Genomic DNA, 18,812 nt, shown 5'->3' with positions numbered 1-18,812 from the left:
TTAAGTCTTTTAATATTAAATCAAGAGGAAGTTGACACAAAGTAAATTATAAATGTATGACAAAGTTAAATTAATAATTTATTGTACATTATCTATTCAATTTATTTTCCATTTATATTTACTCCAATTTAGCAAATCAACCCTGCTCTCAAAACAAAGGCATCAGACTTTTTACTCTACACTTGAGAAAAGTGAAAACTAGTGAGATCTTACCATAAACTATTTGTTTTCAGTTATTTGGCATGACATGTTACATATTTTTAACCCAAGTGTTAGCTCCTCCTTGAAGCACTGTAGCAAAAGTTCAGAAACATTGGGGAAAAAAATTGACCTTGGAGCACTTGGCCACCAGAATTTCAGGGCAGGTGTGGTATGTGGGGTCCCCCCTGGGTTTTTGTTGACCTGGGAAACAGCGTCCATCCTTAGGTCAAGCAGCAGACCCACCTATGGAAAGCAGGTGATGTCAGAGTCCGGCCCAAGGCCCAGAAGTGTTGTGGGGGAAGGAAACAGAGGAGAGGAGAGGGGAGTACAGAAAGAAGGGCAGTGGGAGGGAAAAAAGATGGTGAGAGAAAGAAACAAGTGAGCCCAGCATAAGAACAGGGCGGTGCCACTCCCTGGGGTCTCTGTCTCTCTGTGCTAGTACCATCGTTTTACCTAGGCATATGTAGGGAACTTTCCAAAACACAGAGAAGCTTTGTGGGTCTAGCTCTCAGATCTTATGCAACCAATTGTTTTGGGAACAGCCTGGAAATTTCACAAGAAAGCTGAGTTCTCAAGAGATTGACAGTTTGACCAAAGGATCAAAGGTTTGGTGCAGTGGGGCTAATTTTCAGAAAGCCCTTTCCAACTGTGAAGATTTTCCTTCTTGTTATGACAGTTAAGACATGTGAAAATAGAAGATGGCGGAGGAGTAGGAGACCTGGATTTCATCTGGTCTCAGGAATTCAGCTGGATAGGGATCAAACCATTCTGAACACCTACAAACTCAATAGGAGATCAAAGAAAAGAATAGCAGCAACTCTCTGAACAGAAAAGCGACCACTTTCTGGAAGGTAGGACGTGCAGAGAAGGGAATCTGAGGCGATATTCGGGAGGATAGACGGCGGGGGAGGGGGCCTCCGTCAGCTGCTACCGGCAAGTGATAGAGCCGCGGAGCACAAAATAAGAACTTTTAGAAGTCAGCTCCGCTGAGGGACGTCGCTCCAGTGGCTAAGTGAGGGGTGGGACCCTCATGGGACAGTGTGGTCTCAGGACCCTCGGGGTCACAGAAAGACTGGGGGTGCCTGAGTGCAGCAGAGCTCCCAGGTATCGGAGCGGGGAAGCCGGCTGCAGAGACAGAGGCGAGGCACAGGCTCTCAGCTCGGGGTTGCCATAAACTGTGATCCGTGGCACAGTCAGGCTACTGCTCCTCCAGCAGGAACCCAACAGGCGGCAGATCCGGGAGACTCCCCCTCCTCCCATGGGAGGAGTGGCTAGGGAGTGCACTGCAGGGATCTGCTGGGTTTGGAGACTCCACACAGGGTTGGGTGCCAGAGATAGAAATGCACGGTCACAGGCCACGTGAGCATGGGGTGCAGCCGGAGACCAAGGAGACGGGAGTGACTGACTGCTTTTCTCTGGGGGCTCACTGAGGAGTGGGGCCCCGAGTTCTTGGCTCCTCCGGGGCGGAGATTGGGAGGCTGCCATTTTCACTCTCGGCCTCCAAAGCTGTACAGAAAGCTTGCAGGGAACAAAAGCTCCCGAGAGCAAACCTGAGCAGATTATTAAACTCAGACCAGCAAGGGTGGGGCAATTCCGCCTCCAACAAAGACATTTGGGAACCACGGCAACAGGCCCCTCCCCCAGAAGATCAGCAAGAGCAGCCAGCCAAGACCAAGTTTACCAATCAATGAGAATGGCAGAACTCCAGCGCTAGGGGAATACTGCACATAGAATCCATGGCTTTTGTACCATGATTCTTTAGTCTTTCAAAGTTAATTATTTTTTTAACTGAGTTTTTTTTTTGAATTTTTCTTTTTCACTTTTTCAACCAACATCTTCTCAATCCGTTTTTTTTTTTTAATTTTCATTTTTAGAGTCATATTCTATCCCTTCATAGTAGTTACCCTTATTTTTGGCATATATATATAAGTTGTTCTATCTTTAAAATTTTGAGATACAGTTTCTTCTAACAGATCAAAATATACCCTAAATCTCTAGTGTATGGTTTTGTTCTACTCTCCTGCCTGATCACATTCTCTCCCTTTTTTTCTTTTTTCTTTTAAATCCTCTTCTTTCTTTTCTCAAACAACTTCTTATCAATTCCTTTTATAAAATTTTTTATAATTTTCATCTTTACAGTCATATTCCATCCCTTCATCATAACAGCTGTTATTTTTGTACATATATAAGTTTTTCTTTCTTTAAAATTTTGGGAGGCACTTTCTTCTAACAGACCAAAATACGCCCAAAATCTAGTGTGTGGCACTGATCTATGCACCAGCCTGATCATATTTGATCATATTCTGTTTTTTTTTTTGTTTTGTTCTGTTTTTGCTTGTTTTTATCTTTTTCTTTTTTCTTTCTTTTTCTTTTTTCTTTCTTTCCCTTTCTTTCCCCCAGATTCAGGTCTTTCTGATTTGTTTGGAGTATATTTTCTGGGGACGTTGTTACCCTGTTAGCATTTTGCTTGCTCATTAATCTATTCTCCTCTGGACAAAATGACAAGACAGAAAAAATCACCTCAACAAAAAGAACAAGAGGTAGTACCAGCTGCCAGGGACCTACTCAATACAGACATTAGTACGATGTCAGATCTAGAGTTCAGAATCATCACTTTAAAGATACTAGATGGGCTTGAAAAAAGCATGGAAGTTATTAGAGAAACCCTTTCTGGAGAAATAAAAGAACTAAAACTTAACCAAGTCGAAATCAAAAAGGCTATTAATGAGGTGCAATCAAAAATGGGGGTGCTAACTGCTAGGATAAATGAGGCAGAAGAGAGAATCAGTGATATAGAAGACCAAATGATGGAAAATAAAGAAGCTGAGAAAAAAAGAGATAAACAACTACTGGATCACGAGAGCAGAATTCGAGAGATAAGCGATACCATAAGATGAAACAATATTAGAATAATTGGGATCCCAGAAGAAGAAGAAAGAGAGAGAGGGGCAGAAGGTATACTGGAGCAAATTATAGCAGAGAACTTCCCTACTTTGGGGAAGGAAGCAGGCATCAAGATCCAGGAAGCATAGAGAACCCCTCTCAAAATCAACAAAAATAGGTCAACACCCCAACATCTAATAGTAAAACTTACGAGTCTCAGAGACAAAGAGAAAATACTGAAAGCAGCTCAGGACAAGAGATCTGTAACCTACAATGTTGGAAACATTAGACTGGCAACAGACCTATCCACAGATACCTGGCAGGCCAGAAAGGACTGGCATGATATATTCAGAGCACTCAGCGAGAAAAATATGCAGCCAAGAATACTATATCCAGCTAGGCTGTCATTGAAAATAGAAGGAGAAATAAAAAGCTTCCAGGACAAACAAACACTAAAGGAATTTGCAAACACGAAACCAGCCCTACAACAAATATTGAAAGGGGTCCTCTAAGCAGAGAGAGAGCCTAAAAGCAACATAGACCAGAGAGGAACACAGACAATATACAGTAACAGTCACCTGACAGGCAATACAATGGCACTAAATTCATATCTTTCAATAGTTACCCTGAATGTAAATGGGCTAAATGCCCCAATCAAAAGACACAGGCTATCAGATTGGATTAAAAAACAAGACCCATTGATATGCTGTCTGCAAGAGACTCATTTTAGAACCAAAGACACCCCCAGATTGAAAGTGAGGGTGTGGAAAACCATTTACCATGCTAATGGACACCAGAAGAAAGCTGGGGTGGCAATCCTTCTATCAGAAAATTAGATTTTAAACCAAAGACTGTAATAAGAGATGAGGAAGGACACTATATCCTACTTAAAGGGTCTCTCCAACAAGAAGATCGATCAATTGTAAATATCTATGCCCCTAACATGGGAGCAGCCAGTTATATAAGGCAATTAATAACAAAAGCAAAGAAACACACTGACAACAATACAGTAATAGTGGGGGACTTTAACACCCCCCTCACTGAAATGGACAGATCATCTAAGCAAAAGATCAACAAGGAAATAAAGACTTTAAATGACACACTGGACCAAATGCACTTCACAGACATATTCAGAACATTCCATCCCAAAGCAATAGAATACACATTCTTCTCTAGTGCCCGTGGAACATTCTCCAGAATCGATCACATCCTATGTCATAAATCAGGTCTCAACCAGTGCCAAAAGACTGGGATCATTCCCTGCCTATTTTCAGACCCCAATGCTTTGAAACTAGAACTCAATCACAAGAGGAAAGTCGGAAAGAACTCAAATACATGGAGGCTAAAGAACATCCTACTGAAGAATGAATGGGTCAACCAGGAAATTAAAGAAGAATTAAAAAAATGCATGGAAACCAATGAAAATGAAAACACAACTGTTCAAAATCTTTGGGAGGCAGCAAAGGCAGTCCTAAGAGGCAAGTATATAGCAATACAGGACTTTCTCAAGAAACAAGAAAGGTCTCAAGTACACAGCCTAACCCTACACCTAAAGGAGCTGGAGAAAGAACAGCAAATAAAGCCTAAACCCAGCAGGAGAAGAGAAATAATAAAGATCAGAGCAGAAATCCATGAAATAGAAACCAAAAGAACAGTAGAACAGATCAACGAAACTAGGAGCTGGTTCTTTGAAAGAATTAAGCAGACTGATAAACCCCTGGCCAGACTTATCAAAAAGAAAACAGAAATGATCCAAATCAACAACATCATGAATGAAAGAGGAGAGATCACAACCAACACCAAAGAAATACAAACAATTATAAGAACATATTATGAGCAACTCTATGCCAGCAAATTAGATAACCTGGAAGAAATGGATGCATTCCTAGAGATGTATCAACTACCAAAATTGAACCAGGAAGAAATAGAAAACCTGAACAGACCTATAACCACTAAGGAAATTGAAGCAGTCATCACAAATCTCCCAAGAAACAAAAGCCCAGGGCCAGATGGCTTCCCAGGGGAATTCTACCAAACATTTCAAGAAGAATTAATACCTATTCTTCTGAAGCTGTTCCAAAAAATAGCAATGGAAGGAAAACTTCCAAACTCGTTTTATGAGGCCACCATTACCTTGATCCCCAAACCAGACAAAGACCCCATCCAAAAGGAAAATTACAGGCCAATGTCCTTGATGAACATGGATGCAAAAATTCTCACAAAATACTAGCCAACAGGATCCAACAGTACATTAAAAGGATTATTCATCACGACCAAGTGGGATTTATCCCTGGTCTGCAAGGTTGGTTCAACATCTGCAAATCAATCAAGGTGATACAATACATTAACAAAAGAAAGAACAAGAATCATATGATCCTCTCAATAGATGCAGAAAAAGCATTTGACAAAGTACAGCATCCTTTCTTGATCAAAACTCTTCAGAGTATAGGGATAGAGGGTACACACCTCAGTATCATAAAAGCCATCTATGAAAAACCTATAGTGAATGTCATTCTCAATGGAGAAAAACTGAGAGCTTTCCCCCTAAGGTCAGGAACGCGGCAGGGATGTCCACTATCACCACTGCTATTCAACATAGTATTGGAAGTCCTAGCCACAGCAATCAGACAACAAAAAGAAATCAAAGGCATCTGAATTGGCAAAGAAGAAGTCAAACTCTCACTCCTTGCAGATGATATGATACTTTATGTGGGAAAACCCAAAAGACTCCACCCCAAAACTGCTAGAACTCATACAGGAATTCAGTAAAGTGGCAGGATATAAAATCAATGCACAGAAATCAGTGGCATTCCTATACACCAACAACAAGACGGAAGAAAGAGAAATTAAGGAGTCGATCCCATTTACAATTGCACCCAAAACCATAAGATACCTAGGAATAAATCTAACCAAAGAGGCAAAGAATCTGTACTCAGAAAACTAAAATACTCATGAAAGAAATTGAGGAAGACACAAAGAAATGGAAAAACGTTCCATGCTCATGAATTGGAAGAACAAATATTGTGAAGATGTCAATGCTACCTAGGGCAATCTACACATTCAATGCAATCCCCATCAAAATACCATCCACTTTTTTCAAAGAAATGGAACAAATAATCCTAAAATTTGTATGGAACCAGAAAATACCCCGCATAGCCAGAGGAATGTTGAAAAAGAAAAGCAAAGCTGGTGGCATCACAATTCCAGACTTCAAGCTCTATTACAAAGCTGTCATCATCAAGACAGTATGGTACTGGCACAAAAACAGACACATAGATCAATGGAACAGAACAGAGAGCCCAAAAATGGAACCTCAACTCTATGGTCAACTAATCTTTGACAAAGCAGGAAAGAATGTCCAATGGAACAAAGACAGTCTCTTCAACAAATGGTGTTGGGAATATTGGACAGCCATATGCAGAAGAATGAAAATGGACCATTTCCTTATGCCACACACAAAAATAGACTCCAAATGGTTGAAAGACCTCAATGTGAGACAGGAGTCCATCAAAATCCTAAAGGAGAACACAGGCAGCAACCTCTTCTACCTCAGCCTCAGCAGCTTCTTCCTAGAGACATCACCAAAGGCAAGGGAAGCAAGGGCAAAAATGAACCATTGGGACTTCATCAAGATAAAAAGCTTTTGCAAAGCACAAGAAACAGTCAGCAAAACCAAAAGACAACCAACAGAATGGGAGAAGATATTTTCAAATGACATATCAGATAAAGGGCTAGTATCCAAAATCTATAAAGAACTTATCAAACTCGACACCCAAGGAACAAAAAATCCAATCAAGAAATGGGCAGAAGACATGAACAAACATTTTTCCAAAGAAGACATCCAAATGGCCAACAGACGCATGAAAAAGTGCTCAACATCGCTCGGCATCAGGGAAATCCAAATCAAAACCTCAATGCGATACCACCTCACACCAGTCAGAACGGCTAAAATTAACAAGTCGGGAAATGACAGATGTTGGCGGGGATGCAGAGAAAGGGGAACCCTCCTACCCTGTTGGTGGGAATGCAAGTTGTTGCAGCCACTCTGGGAAACAGTATGAAGGTTCCTCAAAAAGTTGAAAATAGAGCTAACATACGACCCAGCAATTGCACTACTGGGTATTTGCCCCAAAGATACAAATGTAGGGATCCGAAGGGGTACGTGCACCCCGATGTTTATAGCAGCAATATCCACAATAGCCAAACTATGGAAAGAGCCAAGATGTCCATCGACAGATGAATGGATAAAGAAGAGGTGGTATATATATACAATGGAATATTATGCAGCCATCAAAAGGAATGAGAGCTTGCCATTTGCAATGACGTGGATGGAACTGGAACATGTTATGCTGAGCGAAATAAGTCAATCAGAGAAAGACATGTATCATATGACCTCACTGATATGAGGAATTCTTAATCTCAGGAAACAAACTGAGGGTTGCTGGAGTGGGGGGTGGGCTGGGAGAGATAGGGGCTGGGTGATAGACACTGGGGAGGGTATGTGCTACGGTGAGCGCTGTGAATTGTGCAAGACTGTTGAATCACAGATCTGTACCTCTGAAACAAATAATGCAATATATGTTAAGAAAAAAAAAGAAGAAGAAGATAGCATGAGGGGAAGAATGAAGGTGGGGAAATTGGAGGGGGAGATGAACCATGAGAGATGATGGACTCTGAAAAACAAACTGAGGGTTCTAGAGGGGAGGGGGGTTGGGGGGATGGGTCAGCCTGGTGATGGGTATTAAAGAGGGCACATTCTGCATGGAGTACTGGGTGTTATACACAAACAATGAATCATGGAACACTGCATCAAAAACTAATGATGTAATGTATGGTGATTAACATAACAATAACAAATTTTTTAAAAAAAGACTTGTGAAAATAGTAATTTGAGGCATTTATAAGCAGCTTTCTTCTTTGTTCACAATGTTCCATGAATGTCAGTCCTCTCCGAACCCATGAAAACAAAGTAGGCGGCCATGATGATTACCCCCTGACCACTGATAAAAGGAAAGGGAAGTACAGAAATATGCAGTGATTTGTTTGGCTTGCCAGAAACGGAAAGTCACATGGGTGGGTTACAATTATTATTGCCTTCAGATTGACAAAGTACATAAGCAGCACTGCTGGGGGTGGGGGGGGGGAGGGGAGGAAGGGGATGCTGTATGATTAAGAGTGAGATGAGCGATAGTCAGTCGGGTGGGTAATGAAAACCTAACAGTTATTTGAGATTCTGAGCACTCCAAATATATTTATCAGACCAATAAGATCTAAAAGCCATATAACAAGATTAGGGAAGTCTGTGATAAACAGAAGCTAATATAGGCTGTTGCTATTGAAAATGTGTACGATAACTAATAGCAGTTCTCTGAGCCTTTTGTTTGTTGAATTAACAGGAGGTGATGTAGATAAACCAAGTACTGGTCAGCAATCCTTAATAACCAGGAGATGTCTACTATTTATTTGGAAGCTCAAGAATGCAATCAAAAACCCATTTCCCCCAACATCTTACAAATCAGTTTTGGCTGCTGAGACTAACTCAAAATAGGGGACGTATAGAAACTTTGCAATTATACCAAGGCTTTCTGATTCATTGTTCCTATAGTCTGGATCAGGCTTCACAACCATACCTGGGGCGTATTAGGCCAGGAAGTGAAGGAATTGGCATGTGTTTTTATTATGTTTAAACCTACCTGGATTTAAAAGGCATTAAATGTCTTCTGATTTCTTTTCTTTCCTTCAGTTGTACAAGAACGCTTGAACTGGATATTGTGGCTGCAAACGTTCACTCTCTGCACTGATCACCTGGAGATCTGTTTTCAACTCTCTGAAGATTCCCAAAGGTAGCCCTTCCCCCTCCAAGTCTTCAAAGCAGGATCTTTCAGCCTGTAAAGATCCATGAGCCCAGGATTTCCTGCTTCTGGCCCCAGCCACCCAGTTTAATTTTACCTGTCATTCAATTCTCCATATAACAGCCAGACCCCAGTTTCCTCTTGGGACTTGTGGATAAAGCCATCTCTACTCAAATTAATGGAAGTGAAAAATTTAAATTATTTACAAAGAACTCATTCTGATGCTATATATCTCCCTTCCATCATAATTTAAGAAGCTCAAACTTGATGCACAAAGAACATCCTGAGGATGACTGGCCAGTCACTATTGAAGGGCTTAGATACCAAAAGAGCAGAATGGGACAGGCTGGGTCATAGTCATCTAAATTTCTCTTGAAGGAACACTAGCGCTAATACCAGTTCCCGCTGCAACTAAATTAAGATGTTTTTTCCAGAAGGAGTTAGCATTCAGCCACAGTAAATTTACAGTGGAGACTTCCAAAAGTGAAATGTGTTTCTCCTCATTTACTCCACTCATAATTTCAATTAGGAACACACTGATTAACCCCAGAACACAGTTTCTGGGGGAATCTTACTACCATTATCCTAATTTCATGAACTCAGAAAAACAGGGAGAAGCTTATAATTTATTATGGCAAATTATGCAAAGCTAAACCTCTGACAGGCTGTATCTATAAAAAGATGAGACTGACCATTATTTATTTATTTTTTCTGGAAGGGTGAGGGAGCTCTGAGTTCAGAGGCTGAATGAACTGACTGCTTCAGGACTGCCTGGTAGATACAGTCAATTCAAGTAGGAGAAAATGCTAAATATCAGGTTGAATTTTTTTCAGCGTGTTAAGGCATTTATTTTAAAAGCATTTAAGAAGAAAATGTAGCCACAATTCAGCAGAGGTCATACTTAAGAAGGTGATAAAACGCAGTGGTATTGCAAAGCCATGTAATTGAATGAAAGAGCAAATTTCCTCACATGTAAGTTCTGTCCAGTGTCTATCTGTCTTGATTTTTTTTTTTTAAGATTTTATTTATTTGACAGAGAGAGCGACACAGCGAGAGAGGGAACACAAGTAGTGGGAGTGGGAGAGGGAGAAGCAGGCTTCCCGCTGAGCAAGGAGCCCGATGCTGGGCTCGATCCCAGGACCCCGGGATCATGACCTGAGCCGAAGGCAGATGCTTAACGACTGAGCCACCCAGGAGTCCCTGTTTATCTGTCTTGAACTATCCACCTTTACTCCATCTCCAGTAGCGCTGTTCTGGCCAAGCCACCTCACTGAAATCTTCACTTCCTCTGATGCACCTCTTCAAGCTGCTTTCTCATAGCTACCATGGTGATTAAAAAAAAATGAGTTCATGTTACCTCGGCTTATTTAAAACTTGTCAAAATTCCCATTGCATTTTGAAAAACAAATGCAGATTCTCTCAAATCAAAGCCAGTATTCTTATCCTTATTTTTCTGATCAATTTTTCCAAAATTTAAATTTTCTCTGGACATAGTCCTAATTTTATTCAGGGTGGTAATGCCTAGGCCCAGGTGCTGAATCATCTTTGATCTAAAATGATCCTAAGTACCTTGTTCCTCTCATTTTCCCAGACTCCTTTGCAATTACAGGGGGTCATGTGACCCAATTGTGGATGATGAAACTAAGGGTGTGTGTGTGTGTGAAGGGTAGAGGAGAGCTTCTGAGGATGTTTTCTGCGCTTTTGATACAAGGACAGACATGGATGTTGGTGTGTATAAACCCCTTCTTTCTGCCATGAATGTTGAAGTGGTGGTTTGGCATGAGGTAGCCAGCCTACAGCCTTGAGAGAAAGCCTTGCCATTTTTGAGCCATGGAACCAATGCCAGAAGTCATTTGCCTTCATTTTGTTAAATGAAAACAACAATCACATATTCACTTGAGCCACTGTTAGGTTACCTGCTACTGAAAGTACTCCTAACTGATGCAGGTGTGTGTGTATGTGTGTGTGTGTGTGTGCGTGCATGTGGACGCACACACGCTAGGCGAGTAGAGCACTTAACGGTGACGGTAAGAAGATATATGTTACTTGTACCCAAAGTTAGCTGGTTCAGTGTCATCTGGATATTTACAAAGTGAAAGTAGGGACAGGTTGTCAATATCTTTTTTTTTTTTTTAAAGATTTTATTTATTTATTTGAGAGAGAGAGAATGAGAGACAGAGAGCATGAGAGGGAGGAGGGTTAGAGGGAGAAGCAGACTCCCTGCCGAGCAGGGAGCCCGATGCGGGACTCGATTCCGGGACTCCAGGATCATGACCTGAGCCGAAGGCAGTCGCTTAACCAACTGAGCCACCCAGGCGCCCAGGTTGTCAATATCTTTAATGTTACACTTTAAATATGGAAGAGGTTAAGAATCTGGATTTTAAATTTCATTAATTAAATCTGATGCTCAGGAGAGCAGTCCTTCCAAGACACTGGCTATATTTCATTGTGGAAAACAATAGCTTGTATATTTATCAAAAGCCAAGTTTAAAAAGAAATCTGCTTTTCATTTTCAATGTTAACCTCCTTTTATTTCCTTTTATAAAAACAAAATATATTGTTTATATTTTTGGATATTTGAGTAAAGAACAAACAGCATTCACAAAAAGCTGTATTTTACAAAACGCTATTTTAGATTTTAAACATTTAAAATGTTTGTAGGAAAAATGGCTTAGAATAAAACAGAAATTAAAAATGTTCCATTATACTATGTGCTGTATACAATAGACCATGTTATATTGTTGGAGACTAGAATTTTAAAATAACACTATTATAGTTTTAGGTACTTCATTACCTGTTAATTTGCATAATAATGAGTGACATTTTTATAGTGTTACTATGTGCTAGTCAATGATCTTTATATTAACTCATTTAGTTTTATTAACTCTGTGGATTTGTTACCATGGTCATCCTCAGATGTTGACTAATTTGCTCCAGCAAAGCAAATTTGAATCATAATCTGGCTCTAGATTATGCACTCTTGCCCACTACACCCTCCTGCCTTCCAAGTAGTATTAGTCAGTATATTTCATATGAGAATAGCTATATTACTTGTTAACTTGTGCTGAGCCACATTTCTTAACACATTTCCTCTTCAGTCCTTTATCTGAGTATATAAAGATATTGTCCCATTTATTATCCTACACACTTTGAGATAAACGGATTTACCACGCTCCCTTACTCTATTCTCCCAGTAAGCTAACAAATTAGGGGGTGGATCACTACTATCATTGTGTACTCAACCAATTAGAACAAAACTCCCTCTGAAGAGAAGCCAAAGCCAAAATTCTCAGCCACCATAAGAAGAAAGGATCAGTTGCTGTTTGGGGATAAATTAAAAAATGTTGCACTAACCATATTCAGCTTGTAAAACTGTAGCTCGAATTTTGCCATTTCTATCCATTTCATGGCCTGGATTTCAGGGTTGTACAGATCTTACTCCATCTTCTGGGGGGGGGGCACCACACAAGTCTTTCTCTTTTTCTGTCTGTCATTGAGACTCAGGAAATGTGGGCAAACATGAAGACTAATGACCTGGGTTTTAGGGATGGAACAGAAGTTCCAGAAAAGAAGGAGGAAAATTTGCTGCTTCAGTCATCTGTGTGTGATTTAGGCCAACTACGGGTGGAGAAAGGGGTAAGAGAAAAGCAAGAACCAGAAGTATTTAATGGAAGAGGGCAGAGTCTACAAGAATAAAATGTACAAGAGGAACAGCAGACTTGAGAAGAGTGAGAAAGTCAGGGGGTCTGGGTCTGGGCAATGGAATGAGTCTTTAAAGAGTGTTAGGGAAGAAAAAGTCTGTTCTCCCAGGCTCTCACTTGTAGAAGCTACAGTTTTAAGGGAAGCTGCCCAGAACCACCTCTCTGCTTGGATGCTCTTTAGGCATCAAGGAAATAAACAATTAAGCCTAGCCCTGGCCACATCCTTTTTCTCCTGGCATTTGCATCCTCTCTCCATTCTCCAAACCTTTGATATTACTCCTTAAGTTAATCACTCATTTTTTCTTTGCAGAGTCCCGTCCCTGCATCTGCCGCTCTCACGAAGGGCTGCTGGGTGCTCCCCATTCAGCAGCCACCCTGGACCAGCACATGCTGCTCAAAGCTTCTTTTCCACTTATGGGGAAATGACAAGAAAGTTCCTAAAATGACAGTCCCAACTTGCTCCCCACGATTATGTTCTTTTTCTCTCCCTTTCACTTTCAAGTTTTCGTTTTAGTTCTGTGTGTGGAACTTAGCTAAGAGGAAGAAGAGATTACTAGAGCTAGCTTTGGGGCAAAGTACTAGAGGAGTTTCTGCAAGAGGAATTGCTGCAGCCCCATGATGCAGACTGACAGCTACCACTCCTCATCTATCAGTCATTGGCATCCCACTGATGAGCTCCTGCCCACCACTCCTCTTAAGTCTGGTCCCACCAAAGTTTCTAGTCCTCCCAGTTCATGACTCAAATGCAGAGCATTCAGGCCTTTTGTTAACTGAATACTTTTGGATCACATCTTTCTTTCTTTCATCCCCAAATCTTTGTCCCATGTATTCCTCTCTGATTGTCCCTTCTCATTTTCCCCCCACTGGTTCCTCTTCCTCTGCTTCATCCTTACATTGTGACATCCCTGGGCTTCTGGTTCTGCCATCCTCCACTTTTCCCTCACCTTCTTCCCTATATGGGTTGAACTGGGTCCCGTCCAAAAAGATATGTTAAAATCTTGACCTCCAGTATCACAGAATGTGACCTTATTTGGAAATAGGGTCATTGCAGATGTAATTAGCTAAGTTAACATAAGGTTGTAGTGAGGTAGGGTTGCTCTGAGTCCACTATGACTGGGGTTCACATAAGAAAAGGAAATTTATTTATTTATTTGAAGAATTTTTTTTAATTTGTTTGAGAGAGAGAGAGAGAGAGAGCTCACAAGCAGGGGGGGAAGGGTAGAGGGAGACACAGACTCCCTGCCAATTAGGGTGCCAGATACAGGACTTGATCCCAGGATCTGGGGATCATGACCTGAGCCAAAGGAAGACGCTTAGCCGACTGAGTCACCCAGGCGCCCCAAGAAAAGGAAATTTAGACACAGCATATTCAGAGGGAAGGCGGCCACAGGAAGACGGAGGCAGGGATCAGAGTGATGCTGCCACAAGCCAAGGAACACCTGGAGCCACCAGAAACTGGAAAAGGCAAGCAAGGCTCCGCTGTAAGAGGCTTCAGAGGTGTCATGGCCCTGCCAACACTTTGATTTCAGATTTCTAGCCTCCAGAACTGTGAGTCAATACATTTTGTTGTTTTTAGCCCAGTGTGTGGGTACTTTGTTCCTGCAGCCCCTTGACACTAACAGACCTTCCCTCCCTTCCTGCCCCTCCCCTTCTCTGTTTTCTTCCCTTTCCCTGGATAACCATAACAGCTGCTTGCATGACTTCCATTACCACATATATCCTGACAGATCCTGAACTCCCGAACCAAGTTTATTATTTCCCATTTATCTTCTTCATCTGGGTGTCCTGCAGACATTTGAAACTCAACACATTTAAAACAGGACTCAAACTTGCTCTTCTTTCTATGTTTTTGTGGCAGACTGTATTTTCCTAGGCAGACCGTATTTTCCTGTAGACTGACACAATATATCTCATTGTGACCTTGTTATGTGACATTGTAAGTCCTCCCATCCAGAGCTGAGGGTCTCTGTTCCCTCCCTGAACCAGGGTGGAACTTTGTGACTGACTACCTTGACCAGTTAAGAGCCTGGTGTCAGAGGAGACCTTATGTAACTTCTATGGCCAGGTCATAAAAATTGCCCGTGATCTCTCTTCTTCCTGGAGTGACTTTATTAGTTTTTGCTGTCCAATAAACTCTCATTTATCCTTCAAGACTGAGGTGACGTATCACTGCTTTGAAGAACTTTCTTGAAGCATCCCCTTGTCTCTTAGTAGAGTTACTCTTTTCCTCTGCTCTAATAAAACCTTTCAGTACCCCTCTTCATTAGAATGCTTTTTTTCCCTAGCTGTTTCTGCCATTAAACTGAGAAATATCTAGCCCTAGGACTATGTACTAGATTCAGCATTAAGTACTCAAGATTCCAAGAACAACAGGTGTAATGTAGTCATGCCTTTCATTCGATCATCCTCCTGTTCACTCATTTGTTTGTTCCTTTATCAAATATTGCTCACCATGGTGCGCTATTCTTTTTTTTCATTTTTTAAAATTTTATTGTATTATGTTAATCACCATACATTACATCATTAGTTTTTGATGTAGTGTTCCATGATCCATTGTTTGTGTATAACACCCAATGCTCCATTCGGTACGTGCCCTCTTTAATACAATGGTGCTCTATTCTTGAGGAAAGAGTGAGCATGTAACCTTTTTAATTTGGCTTAGTGAGTCTGAAAGCCAAAGCCATTGTCTTTTGCCTGGGGAGCTCATAGGATACTTTGGGAACAACTTCAGTAACAAAAGTAAAATACATGTTTATGAAGCCAAACACTGTAATAGCCACTTTACATATATCATTACACTTAACTCTCACAAGAATATTGCAATGTAGATTTTATTGCTCAGTAAACTGATACTCAGATATTAAATAACTTTCCCAAGATCACAGTTAGTAAATGACATTGCCAGATTTGGATCTAGGTCTGTTTGGTTCTAAAGTTCTTTCCATAGTAGGTCATATTTTCTTCTTCATTTACCATCAGTGGTCATCTCCTTAGTAATTACTGCATTGTTACCATTTCCAGACCACCCAGGTATCCATCCACTGAAAGAGCCAGTGAGGGTGGGACCGTACCAGCCCTGACAGCCTTCCCACTTGGCTTTCCAAATTTCCATCCCCCCTCCCCCCCCGCCAACTGCTGTCTAGTGAGCTGTGCTTTATTTCTCTTCCATTATCAGTTATTTTGAACAATTCAGAAGGTGAGTTTTCATGAGGCTGCACAGAGAGAAGTTCAATGAGTCAAGCAAAATTGGACTTGGGAAATTCTAATTCAAGACAGTCTTGCGTTCAAATAGGGCATGCGGGAGGAAAGCCACAGCTGAGTAAGTAAGGGCTGTGGGTATGGAAGTGGCATCTGTGTGTGGGTCTTTGTGCGTGGGAGTGAGGACGCCAGCACATGGGCTGTGTGCTGCGGAAGGCATCTGTGGCCGCAATGGTTCTGGCAACCACTGGGCGTTGTCATTGTCTGCCTGTCCATGTGTTCTTAGGTGCACACGCAGCTTCTTGGTGGGTGTGTCAGTTGCATCTGTGTATGGGTTTCTCTGTGTGTATGTGGGAGTGCGAAAAGAAGAGCTAACTTCTAAATAGCTTTTCCAGATTTCCACCCAAGGCCCAAGACTCAACATGACAATGCTGTCAGAAGCGTAAAAGAAATTTGCTATTGATACCTTAACTAGAAGGCATAGAAGGGCCAGAAAATAGAATCAACAATGTATTATATGCCCTTTCTTCCTCTCTTTCCAGTCTTAAGAGAGTCTCCTCCTCATCTCCACCTCATCCCTTCTCTGTCCTGGTGAATTATTGTTCATTCTGCCTGGGCATCATCAAATTGAGAAGACTGGAGGGAAGAATGTCTAGACAGAGGGCTCAGGAAGCCAATGTCTATGCTGCCATGTTGAAACATCACATCAACTGCATGCCAGGCACTGTGTTATAACACAGTCACACCCCTTCCTCAATGTCCCCAAGCGGCAGGCTGACACCCAAGAGGATATATAAGGTAAAATAACAGTTGGAATTATGATAGAACATGAAACCAATCAGTCAATGGAAGCAACTATGTGAATTGTAGAATATAAGTTCTATTTGTGCTGTATCAAAGTAAAATTTGCAAAATTTTTGGCTAAGATGAAAAATTTATGAAAAAAACAAAGAGAAAAAAATCTATGAAAACCATCTAATGCAAAATTCCTACTAATACTCGAACCAGACTTTACCCACCTCCAAAAATATTTTAACTAATCTCTGCTTTGGCTGGTGACTCTTAAACCTAAAAATGAAAATTTCTTAATTTTATATTTCCCTGACTTTTGGATAGCTAGATGAGGTACATTTGAGAGAAACAGAGAGAGAGGACAGAAGACAAAAGGCAGAAGAGAGGGAAGGATTCTACATGCCTGGGAAATATTGATAGATTTTTATTTTTCTGTTGAATGACAGCAATACAATCAAGACAGCAGTGAGATGCTTCCTCCTAAATTGGGAATAGGGGAAATAAGGTTTGCCATCTGTGGGAGTAAGTCTGGAGACTGTAAATATGTTCTTGAAGTGTTTGGGAACACACAAAACCCCAGTTAAGGTCACCTGGGTGTAATTTCAAGCAGGCAGTTCTAGAATGTGATTTTAATTTAGTAATTGGAACCCAATTGCATTGTACTTTCCTATGGTGAAAGAATTGAGTGCACAGAAGAGAGTTGAGCCCGGACAAATGGAAAAGGGCGCTACAGCTGGGCAATCTGGAGATGGGGAACTGGGAGACACAAATGCTCAATCAGTGCAGGGTGCTGTGGAGCAGTGATCCTTCACCCATAGCCCTGCCTCTAGCACACAGATGAAACATACATATTTCCAGTTGCTTTTATTCTCTGCTCACTGAGTTACATTTTTACAATGAACTATTCTGTTAATGAGAAGGTGGTACTGTGGAAAGGGAAATAGCATTATTCTAAACGCTGGAAGGAGGAACTCCTATGATAAGTGGAGGAAGAGGCAGTCGATTGGATTGATAATCTTCAATCTACCATGAGTTTGAGTAGTTTGAGACAGGCTTCCCGGACTGATGGCAATGCAAAGATACTGACAAGCCACATCCAGCACTGGGTCACCTGTGAGGACTGTCAGTGGATAGGACACTGGCTGTCCTCTAGAAATCACTTTGCTGCTAACTAGATTGAATACTTAATACTGCTAGGTTATTATTTAGAAACAATACATATAGAATGGGATAAAGGTTATCAATAAATGCATACTTCCAATTTTTCTTCTTCCCTGATGCTGAAAAGGACAAGCTTGGCTTACTTCAGGCTGTTTCTTTTCCCCACTCAGCAGCCATAGTCCTGATTTGCTTGAATCTTTTTTTAAATTTTGTGATGCAGGACTAAGAGGAAAAGGTGGGCATGGAGGAGCAAGAAGACAAGTGTGTAAAGGAGATTCTCTGTGGTCTGTATGAGAAATGGATTGGGGAGAGAGAGAAGTTGTCTTGAAGGACTATGTATCAACTTCCTGAAGTTTGAGGAAACAAAAGTAAAATATTTGTTATTCCAAAATTATTTTGCTTGGGTGGAATGGAACACATTCTTTCTCTCTCTCTTTTTTTTAAAGATTTTATTTATTTGACAGAGAGAGACACAGCGAGAGAGTGAACACAAGGAGGGAGAGTGGGAGAGGGAGAAGCAGGCCTCCCGCCAAGCAGGGTGCCCCATGCGGGACTAGATCCCAGGACCCTGGGACCATGACCCGAGCCAAAGGCAGATGTTAACGACTGAGCTACCCAGGCACCGCGAAATACATTTTCTTAAACTTAACACCTGTATGGATCAAAACAACTAAGATATAGCTTTAGGAAGAGTCAACATAAATTCTGTTGCTTATTATTCTAAATTATTTTCCCTAGAAGTTTGATCCTTGATATTTTGATTTGCAAGCCCAGGGAACACACCCTTTGCTCTTGTTTAAGAGGCCACATGTTAGACCAGACTGTGCTCTGACACTCCAAGCCGTATGTCCAGCTACCGATTGGTCATTTTTGTTTGGATTTCCCTTCAGCATCTCCCACCCAAATAAGCTCATCTTTTCCAAGCTTGCTTCTCCTGGTGTGTTTTTTTTACTATTTTGAGCCCACATTTCTAAACAAAACCCACAGAGTCTATCTTGACTCTTCCCTCTCTGGTATCAACCTC

At 41.2% G+C, this 18,812-nt stretch overlaps 1 long non-coding RNA gene across 1 annotated transcript; it reads left to right on the top strand.

Moving 5' to 3' along the window:
• The first annotated feature begins 896 nt into the window (after positions 1-896).
• Positions 897-16,711, top strand: LOC135364644 (uncharacterized). Its single transcript, XR_010412088.1, has 3 exons — positions 897-1,052; positions 8,828-8,927; positions 16,378-16,711. It is a non-coding gene; the product is annotated as an uncharacterized LOC135364644 (long non-coding RNA).
• Positions 16,712-18,812: the final 2,101 nt, after the last annotated feature.

The sequence above is a fragment of the Mirounga angustirostris genome, unplaced genomic scaffold (genome assembly GCF_029215605.1).
Source record: "Mirounga angustirostris isolate CCGP_5_RB_7025 unplaced genomic scaffold, mMirAng1.0.hap1 SCAF_6, whole genome shotgun sequence".
Taxonomy (NCBI): Eukaryota; Metazoa; Chordata; class Mammalia; order Carnivora; family Phocidae; genus Mirounga; species Mirounga angustirostris.
The sequence above is the reverse complement of the archived record's forward strand: the minus strand, read 5'-3'. Positions and strand labels throughout refer to the sequence as shown.